Source organism: Azolla caroliniana, unplaced genomic scaffold (assembly GCF_043228905.1).
Source record: "Azolla caroliniana isolate FFs.n. ecotype wild unplaced genomic scaffold, voAzoCaro1.0.p SCAF_6, whole genome shotgun sequence".
Lineage (NCBI taxonomy): Eukaryota > Viridiplantae > Streptophyta > Polypodiopsida > Salviniales > Salviniaceae > Azolla > Azolla caroliniana.
The window spans coordinates 22,361,944-22,373,207 of record NW_028230441.1 but is presented as its reverse complement, the minus strand read 5'-3'; positions in this window follow the sequence as shown (position 1 = coordinate 22,373,207).

Sequence of the window (11,264 nt, the reverse complement as noted above, 5' to 3'; positions counted from 1 at the left end):
GCAAATAAACCGTTCTCACATATTTCTTGTTGTTGCTTGTACCATTCTACGATCGTTCCTTCGATGCAAGTGCTAATTTCACTGTCCCTGATTAAGACATGCCCAAGGTAAATAATTGATTGGTTTATTCTTCCTCTCAAGGTAGTATACTCGATAATTACCCATGTCTTTCCACAATATTGGTGGTGTCAACATGTCCATAGTTGAACATTCTACCAAACTTGGGCCATAGTTTCCTCCACACACATGTCAAACCACATCATCCTCCCTCAAATATATATTGCCAAACATTGGGCTTGTCTACATATTCTACCTTTAAATCCTCACACATTGCATTGAATGTGAATTCAGTAATGCATTGCATGAGTTGGCACATTCATTGATAAAATGGGTTCTTTCAATTGCACTTACTTTTTGGCGACAACTTGTCCACGCATGATTTTTGGCGTGAAACTGACATAACAAAAAGTTGACAATGTGTTTGTGCCCATTGCCCACTTGTAGCTATCCAAGATTGATAGTCTGTAACTGCAACCACATTAGTTATGGCGTTATATGATGTCCAACATTTATCGATCACTATCGCATTATGGACTCACCATGGGCATCCTTGCGAATATGACTCTCAAGCAAGTTTCTAATGTAGCTTGCTCATGGTTTGACCTCTTATTAGAACTACAAAGCATGTACCATAACGAGATCCCAACTCCCATGGCATGGGGGGCAACAACTGCATATAATGGTAGACCGAATTGGTTTGTTTTAAACGTTGAGTGGATTTCCCAAGAATTGTTTAGGGTCAACCACTCAACATTTCCAACATCCATTGATCTTGAAGTATCAAGATAAATGGTTGCCTGGCGGGAAATCCTAGTTTACAAGCAAGTAGGATTGGCCATTGTTAATGGGTGGGGGGTGAAGCCTAGAACGGCTCCACCCCCCTCCCAAGGGGGTTACGATGGAAGAGAGAGAGAGAGAGAGAGAGAGAGAGAGAGAGAGAGAGAGAGAGAGAGAGAGAGAGAGAGAGAGAGAGAGAAGGAGAGCAGGAGAAATATACATTGTCGGAATCCCTCCACCAATTGCAAATCTCCGCGACACTAGAACTCGAACAACAACGTGACCGATATTTGTAGGAGTTAGCCAATAATTCAAATCGACTCCTTTGTCGCTACGACCTACATATGAAGGAAATGGAAGAAAAGCTCGCCGGAGTTACCGTATCGTGCAAGATCCTTAAAGCTAAGCTTGAACGGGAAGCCGCAACTGTGAAAGAAGAACTGGACACCCTCCGTGCCAAATATGAAATGGGCGAAACCCGAGTGAAGGCACTAGTGGCAAACAAAAAGTCGAAGAAGCACTCGCTCGCGGATGGAATGAATGGTCGGCTCAAGCTGCTGAGTTGTAGGTCTTTCGAGCAGATGTAGAAAATTGAAGAAAAGAGGGACGTTGTCATGAAGATTTTCGGCAACGGTGTGAAAATCACGTGGAAAGGAGAAACCCGAGAAGGTGCAATGTGCACATGCATGAAAGGGGTGATGGTTATAGTTGTATATTAACACATTAATATGCACATGGTTTTTGAACCTTACACCCCCAAGATAGAAGACAATTGACATACCATTAAGCTAAGGAAGTTTATTTTCATTATTATACTTTTCACATGTAAATTCTCATACATGAGAGCTTCGATGAGCGACATGAACATCATGCATCACATGTAACGCATGAGCGCCAAGTGGCAAACATGTATCGCATGCATTTCATGCATTATATGCATTGTATGCATGTCTTACACCCTGACATGTATCATATGCATGGGGACATCTATAAAAGAGTGGAGGAAAAAGAATCAAAGAGGGGAAGCTATGTACTGAATCAAGAATACAATAATAAAATCTAGTTATCTTATTGGTGATGTATCTTGTCTCTCAAAATTGAAGTCAAGGGTTCAATCTCTCTCCCTCAATCTGTCTCATAATTGGAATCGTCGTCTCTCAATATCTTTGTATCTATCTTAAATATTTTCTCGCTAAAGCTAGTGCAACCTTCGAATCCTTCCGGTCTAGGACCCCGGTGGTCCCGCTTCATTTTGTGAACACGTGAGGATTTCCTCGACATTTAATGACTCGTCTTTGGAGGTTGTTAGCGACAACTCTCTTGAAACTTGAGATTTGACGTGCTTCAGACACGTCCCTCTTACTCATCTCACTTTTGTATGCCTCAAGGAACTTCGTAATGTTCCTTCCACCAAATCGACCCTCGATCTCCACGACACGGTCGATGGCCTTCTCCACGCTCGCATCGTTGTCCCGAGATTTCATCATTTGTTTGACGATTACCATCATCCTTTCGAACTCTCCCACTTGATTTCTTGGGGATGCCATCTCCAAGTATCGGTCGATCCTCGTCTTGATCCTTCCTACTGCTTCTTCACGTCGGGTTCACCAAGAAAGAAGGGAAGACAACATGGACCGAGTTTGAGAAAGCAATATTAGCGGAATTCGTGATGGAAGATTTGTTGAGGATGACTCGACATGTCTTGATGAAGTGGATAGAGAAGAAGAATAAGAAGATGAGCGCCTCGAGGGTGTACGACGAGTTCGACTAGATGTTTAGTCGTCTCCCCGCCACGGACCAAGTGCTACTTGAGGAGGACAAGCCTTTGTACTTCCTAAAAGTTGTCGATATGAAGGATAGATGAGAATTGGGGACTCTCCTCGAAGATGATACCCAAACGAATAGGCTTGTGGCAGACTGGATTGCGGTGAAGTGAGCGTGCAACAAGCTCGACAAGCGTCATCAATGGGTTGATGACACTGACTTGGCAAGATTGAGTTGGGGAGAAAATGAGACAACCAAAAGTGGCTGAGCCGCCCAAACAAAGCAACCCGGAAGAAAAGAAGATTGATGATGACATCATCGAAGAACTGGCAAAGAAGTTCAAGACGGTCACACTAGCAAACATGAATCGCCAGGGGCCGAAAGGAAAAGAACCCTTTAGATGTGTGTGGTGCGATAGCATGGACCACATGAGAAGGGAGTGTGCGATCCTTCGAGAGGCCATCCGACAAAATATTGTATACATGGATGACAACATGATCTGCTTGAGTGAGACTCAAAGACCCATGCGGGTGAATTTCGGAAGAGGGGGAATGAAGGAAGCTATGGAAGATGTTGAGGTGACTCATGTGGATGTGATGCACTATGATGCATTGGCCGGATTAAGAGTCGGGAAAGATAAAAATGAAGTTGCTAGAATGGGAACAAAGTTTTGGTCTTCTGTTCTCGAGTGGAAGAAGAAGGGCAAAGTTACTTCAGACGATGTAGAGCTTGTGGACCGAAGTGTACAAAGTATCACCGGATGGTCGGATCCGGTAGATGGCAACACCATACTCGCGGAAGTGATGTGTGACAACCACAAGGTGTTTGCGGATGAAAAGAGAAAAAGAATGGAAGGGCAAGATAGCTCATAAAAAAGACATGAAACAAGGAGCGCGAAAAAGAAAGAAGATGCAGAAGCAAGTCGAGCTTTACGAACGGAGGATGGAGACTCGAGCCGGAAAGGGGAGTCGAGCAAATGAGTCAAAGAAATGGTTCGGCCCGTGAGGTTGATGTCGAAGACCCCGTTCGAAAGACAAGAACTATGCCTACCTATAAACTAAGGTCCGACATAGAACAAATGACAGACCTAAAGAAGATTCTCGAGGAACTTGTTCTTGATAGCCACGTGACCTTGTCCTTGAGGGAATTTCTTAGCATTATGAAGGAGTTCCATGATACGATCATGGACCTCGTAAAGAGAAAAAGGCAATAGTCGGACGAGGAAGAAGAGAAGCCACTAAAACCAAAAGTGAATGCCATAACGATGGGAAGGGGCGAGGTCAATTAAGATATGGTGGACATCCACTATACTCGGCCTCATTGGGCACGAACGACGACGGCGATGCCAGTAAAGTTGGGAGAGAGAAAAGAGACAGTTGTAGCTTTAATAGACCATGGGTTCGAGATCAACCTTATGTCGACTGAGGTCTACAAAAAGGGAAGATGGCCCATAAATACAAATCATGGGTGGAAGATACGTGCGGCTATGAAAGCTACCAAAGACTTGTATGGTGCATGTCCTAATATCCCCATCATGATTGGCGATGTTGTGATAGATCAACAGTTTTTTGTTCAAGATTCGGCGTCCCATCCTATCATTCTTGGGCAACCATACATAACTTCATCCCTGATGCAAACCAAAGTGTTTGACAATGGTGCGGCATTTGCTCGAGTAAGGAGTCCTGATGGGAAGAAAGTCGTACAGTTCTTGATTGTACGTGCCAACCACGAAAGGAATCGGGATTGTCTCGGAGAAGATGCTTCAGATTTTTAGGATGGGATATTTGCAAGAGGGGGTGAATAGTCCAAACAAGTGTATGCCCCAAGAAGATAGAAAAGTTTGTGAATTTTCAAAATGAGGGTTGCGTGTAGCCCCTAATGGAGTGCGCAAAATCAACACGTTTGACAAAGAAGAGAAGTCTCGAATGCAAAGCTTCGAGGAAACCTTAAGAGAAGAACAAATCATGGAAAGAGATGAAAGCATCAAATGGGTAATGGAGGAAGCCTCATTTTACGACACCATTGGCGAAATGAAGAATGTCGTGGACTTGGGCCCTCGTAGCCAACGATCAATTCAGATAAACTCCATCGACATGTATGTTGCCATCGACGAGTATAGTCGAAGTATCATGGCAAAGAAAGTCAAAGTTAATCTGAAATACAAGAAGGTAAAGTTTGTTGCTATTTCGCTACCAGAGGATAGCTGGCAAAGAATGAAGGAAGTTGCATGGGATCCAAGCTTATGGGATCCGAGAGGAATCAAACATGCCTTCACTAAAGAGACAAGAGAAAAGCTTCGTGTCGGGAAAGATGAACTTCTCTTGCCAAAAGAGGAAGTCACATTTTGGGAAATGCTTGAAAGACATGGGAAAGCATTTGCTTTCTATCCAAATGAAATCGGATGCGTTGATCTAAAGATAATAGAACTGGTGGTGATATTCACAATACCACATGTGTCGTGGAACCTGAAGCCGATACCAGTCCCAAGTGCACACATTCCGAAATTAATCAAGCTCTTGAAAGAGAAGGTCGAGATGGGAATTTTGGAGCCGTTGAATGCTCCTTACTCGAATAGGTGGTTCATGGTACCAAAGAAGAATGGAACCTGAAGGTTCATACAAGATCTTCAACTAGTGAATAAAGTGACAATCCGCAATGTCGGGATCGGTCCAAGTATCGATGAGTTTGCGGAAGCATTTGCGGGAAGGTCCATTTATTCTATTGGTGATCTCTACTCAGGCTACGATTAGTTTCAAGTAGTAGTCAACAGCAAAGACATCACAACAATGAGAACTCCGATTGGATTGGTATGGATGTGCACCTTACCTCAAGGCGCAACCAACTTTGTAGCACACATGGTAAATGCCATGAATAAAGTTCTAAGTGACTGCATCCCAAATATTACGATGCCTTTCCTCAATGATATCCCTATAAAAGGGTGCCCTGAATCAGAAAAGGACGAGTCTTTAGATCAAGATGGATGTCGAAGATTTGTTTCAAACCATATTGAAGACTGCGAGAGAGTGCTACAGAGACTAAAAGGAGTCATGCTCACATTCTCCGAAGAAAAGTTGGCATTCAGCCAACGCGAGGTCCTAGTAGTGGGACATCTTTGCGGACCATACTCACAAAAACCCTCTCCTAAGAAGGTGAATGTTATTCAAGAGATGCGAGAAGAATGTATATCCCAGACACAGGTGCAAAGATTCTTGGGAGTGTGTGCCTTTTATAATATTTGGATTTTGCACTGCGCTCATGTCGCCGAGCCATTATATGGATTGCTAAAGAAAAGAAAGAAGTTCGAATGGCGAGAGGAGCATACAACGCGATGCGAAGATTGAAGAAACTACTTCTTGAAGCTCCAACGCTAAGAAAGGCCGACTATACTGAAGGAAAGCCGATTTATGTGACTGTGGATACGAGCCCAACAAGAATCGGGTGGGTCATCAACCAAGAAGGAGAAGATAGTGCACGGTATGCCATCCGGTTCGGAGCAAAAGTTCTCAGCGAACGATAGCAAGGATACGCACAAGTCCAGCGAGAACTTTGGGGTATTGTGTCTGTGGTGAAGATAGACAAAGACTACCTGATCGGGTCGGAAGTCATAATTGAGACGGATTATCTCCCAATCCTCAAGATGATCTCAGGGTGTGCGACACCAGATCTGGCTATGCTAAGGTGGATCGCCTATATCAAGTCTTTAAACCCAGAGATCCGTCACATTGCAGGAAAGAAGAACCCCATGCCTGACATGGTGTCTAGGGCCAGATTTAAGAATAAAAGTGACATGGTTTCGGAAGATGAAGACGTCACCCTCGACTTCTTCAAGATGGCCCGACTATTGGCAGAAGACAAGGGCACGCCATCAATGAGAATGAGTACAAAGGAGAATGGTTACTGATCGATAGATTCTTAAAAATAATGACGGCAGATGCTTCATGGACGATGGAGGAGGCTCTACGAATACGGAAGAAAGCCTACCAATACTTTTTGAAGGGAGGATTCCTCTGGTGCCACCTAAAGAGAAGGACAAGAATGCCACATCGAGTAGTGGTGAAGAGAGGGGACCAAGCGATGCTGATGTCTGAATTCCATGAGAGTCCTTGGTCAGGTTATAGGAGAACATGGGCGATGTTTGAAAAGTTGAAGGAGAAGTACAGGTGGTCGAGCATGTACAAAGATGTACTTCATTTCATATCCACATGCGAAAACTACCAAGTACATTCGAACATATGTCACCATGATGAGTTACGACCGACATACCCACTCACCATACACTTCAAATGGACAGTGTATCTGGTCTCGATGCCAATGGGAGTGGGACAAATGAAGTATTTATTAGTTAAATTTGCCTTGCATTTCTCATTTTATGTTTTCTTGTTGTTTTTCTCTAAGCCTTGTAACGATTCTACATTTGGAGCATATTGGAGGGGGATTGTTCAATGATAAATTGTAATGGAATTGTGTTATGAAGTTCAATGATAAATTGTAATGGAATTGTGTTATGAAGTTCAATGATAAATTGTAATAGAATTGTGTTATGAAGTTCACAAACCAGTTTACAACCGTTTACCAAGCTGGTTCATAAATTGGTTTAGCCCAAACTGGTTTAGCTTAAACCGGTTTAGGGATCGGTTTGGTTTGGTTTGGTTCAAGTTTGAAAATACCTAAACAGTTTAGGCTTAGCCGGTTTGGCTTGGGTAAGGCCAAACCGGCTAAGCCTAAACCGAACCATTGCCGATCCCTAGTACTTGGTACTGGCAAGAGAAGACTTGACAAATTAGGTAGAAGGTCACGCCTTGGCAAATAAGACAATGTCAGCCGTTTGCAAATTTCTACTGGAAGAGGTCGTCTACCGATATGGATGTGTAGGAAAGATAATGGTTGACCGAGGGGAGTTGGATGCATGCGAAGCAATGGAGCTCTCTGAACGATTAGGCGTGAAGCTCTCCCTCACGACTACCTACAATCCGGAAGCAAATGGGAAGATCAAGCGAGGTCATGGACCAATAATCAAAGCCATCGTACGAGCATGAGACGGTCGAGTCGGGAACTGGCCACGACTATTGCCCTATGCCTTGTGGGCCGATAGAACTACACACAGTTCTGTGACAGGGTATATGCCAGCAGAGCTTATGTATGGGCAGAAGTCGGTAATGCCTATCGAAAAGACGATCGCCTCTTGGGTAGCGATACCATGGGAGAGCGAGATGACCCGAGAAGAATTACTAGCGACACGAATAAGGTAGCTCGAAAGAAGGCTTGAAGATCTAGAAAATGTGTGAAAGATAATGGAGGCAGCTCGAGTGAAGAACAAGATTCGGTTCGACAAGACACATCGACTATGTCCTAAGATAATCGAAGAAGGAGATTGGATATTGGTCTACTACAACAACCTTGACAATCAACACAAAACAACAAGAAAGTTTGCAAGAAGGTGGTTCGGACCGTATGTGGTGTCCAGTGCCAATGACAATGCCACCTACCACATTGCGGAGCTAGATAGATCAACATTGGCCATACCCATTGTGGGGAAAAGAGTAAAGATCTTCAAGAAAAGACAAAATGAGGGTCCTGACCTCGATGGCCTCAACAATGAAGATGGTAGGGCGGAACCCGCATACGTGAGTGAGGTCAACGAGGACGTGTAGCAATCGGATTAAATCATCGTAGCCGAAATCTCACTCTCTTTTTGGCACGTACCGGAGGATGTGTCATTTGGTGGGGGTGGATGTCGTGAAGATTTTCGGCAATGGTGTTAAAATCACGTTGTCATGAAGAATGTGCTTCACGATATAAAAATGAACTTAAATATTGTATTTAGTATTATTTGAGAGACTTGAACCCATACCCTTATACACCAAGCATAAATATACATACCTCTAAGCTAGGCTATTTTTACAAGTATTGAAAAGAATATTGTATTGAGTAAAATTGAGAAAATTGAACCCTCAACCTTGTATACCAAGCACAAGGTATTCACCACTAAGTTAGGTTATTTATTTCAAAAGATATATTTCCATCACTATACTTATCCTATATCTATTTTCATACATGAGAGCTCAAATGAGCATGATGGCTATCATGCATCAATGTAATGCATGTACGCCAAATGGTGATCATCCATCACATGAAAGACATGCATTGCATGCATGCCATCCTCCCACACATTACCATATGCATGACAATACTTATATAAAGAGGGGCAAGGAAAACAAGAGAAGAATCAAAAGCAAGTGAGAGAAATAATATGATTAAACAAACAAGTTAGCTCATTTGGGAAGAGGCTCGTGTCTCGAAGTTAGAGTGAAGGGTTCAAATCTAGAGTTCATCGAACGAAAGGTCGCATCTTGTGATCGATATTGTAAAATATTGTATTGTTAATCTAAAGCTTGTTCTTATAATGCATTTTCACTTCTCCAATCATACATTGTCTCTTATCTCTTATCTATGCTCATCTGTCGCACATTACTTCTAACTCTTGTTCTTCCTATCCTTAATCATTCTAACATTGTTGCACAAGCCATATAAAATATACAGCCAACTCCTTTAAACCTTAGTCCCTGCGACTTCGCCGCACGAGCCACAACTACCTCGACATATTTGGTGAACCCGACGTGAAGGCGGCGACAAGGAAAAATGGAGGAGCAAATGAGGCTTATGTGTACGATGATGGAAGGAGTGATGCGAGATCAAGGGATGATGGCAAGCATCGACAAAGCCGTCGACAATATTCTTGCACGAGTAGGAATTTTCGAAGGTATAAATTTAACACGATTTCTAATTTAGATTTACAATGAAGAAATTCTTAAACGTGGTGTCAACGAAGCTACAAAAATTAATAGCATTAGTCGAGTCGCGCTGTCGTGCCTTTCGGCTTCGGATCATTGCGTGAGTCGGGTGGGAACCACCGGGGTTTTGGACTAGGAAGAGGAAGCATTTGAGACAAGTTTATAGTTATGGATAGATTATTAGAAAGAGAGATAAAAATCTCGTGAATCCCACGAGTGTATTGTATTCAATTAATCAATATTTAGATAAGAATATGTATTTAGATTGAAAGAAATAGATTATATAAAACTTCGTGAATCCCACGATTCTATTTTATTATTGGTTTTTTAGGAAATATATCCAATTTCCCAAATATTTCCCACACTTACATTGTGCTCCTCATCCTTATATAGAGATGAGAGAGTCTTAGGAATCCATGCTTTTTCTTCTCTAACTATAGACTCCATGCTTTTCCTATAGATAGATTATATGCTTTATCTAAAGTGATCATGCTTTTTGTAACTTGTGCGTTTTTTATTAACTATAACGTTCATGCACGCTAGATGCGCATGCGTAGCTTTTTTCTTTTAGCATGCGTTTTTCTTTTAACTAAAGTTTATCCTAGGTAAACTGATCTTTCTATGTGAAACATCTACTTTTAAACACTAATGAAATGCCAGTGCAATGGTAAGACATTACATTATTAACATGGAGGTGCAAGGTTTGAATCTTGCCCTATGCATGTATTATTTATTTTGAGATTTTCTTCTATTTCTTCATATTTATTAAATCGGTACTTTATAAGTTTTTCACGTAGTGTACGAAATACACTACGACAACGCGATTGGGCTACAAGAGAGGATCCAAGAGCTACAGAGGAAGCATCAGACATGGGCAACTTACGAAAGGGCATTATTGAATGAATACAACCTGAACGACATGTCAAGGATGACAAGGCGAGCTTTCATGGATTGGGTAGAGTCTAATAAACATTTAAGTGTTTTGGAAGTGTTAAAAAAAAATTTAGAAATATTTGAGCAATTAAATGTTAGGGATAGAAATATAATATTGTTAGATAAAATAATATTATTACTACAAGCCACTTAGATTAAAGATAGGAAGGACTTGGGAGTGCTTCTGGAATATCAGAATAGTCCGAGTGGACTTACCAAAGACTAGGAGGAGGTGAAAAGGGCTTGCGCCCATTTCTGTAAAAGAAAGTTATGGTTTATGGACCTATCAGAGAGAGAAGAACAATCTCTCCTACATGAAATGGTGAAAGGAATGAAAGACTTGTCGATCAAAGTGACGAAGTTGGAATCGGGACAAAGCTCAACTTCATCAAGGCAAGGAGGTGGAATGGTTTGCAGGTGTATGTGGTGCGATAGTGTTGACCACCAGAGGAAAGATTGTCAAGAACATATGGATGTGCTTAATCTTAATAAAATCTACTATTAGGATGGTAAGATTCACTCCACAGAGACTTGACAACCACTTCAACTCAACTTTCGGCGAGGTGGAATGAAAAAACTAATGGAAGATGCCGAGAGAGAAACAACTCAAGCAATACAATCTGTGGCAACCTTAGGGTTGCGCATAGAAGAATCATATGGTGGATTTGGATTTTGGCAAGATTTGATGGAGTATGCAAGAAAAGGGAAGGTTCGAGTGAATGAATTAAAAAGAGTGGGAGATGAAATACGGAACTTCATTGGATGGGATGATCCAGTAGACGCAGTATCAACATACACCCAAGTGAATGCACAAGAGGTACTGGTAGAAGAGAAGCGAAAGAGAGTTGAGGAGGCTGATTCAGCAAAGAAACATGTGATACGAGAACAAAAGAGAAGAGAGATGGAAAAGGGTGCTCTTGAGACGAAGGAAGCTGATAG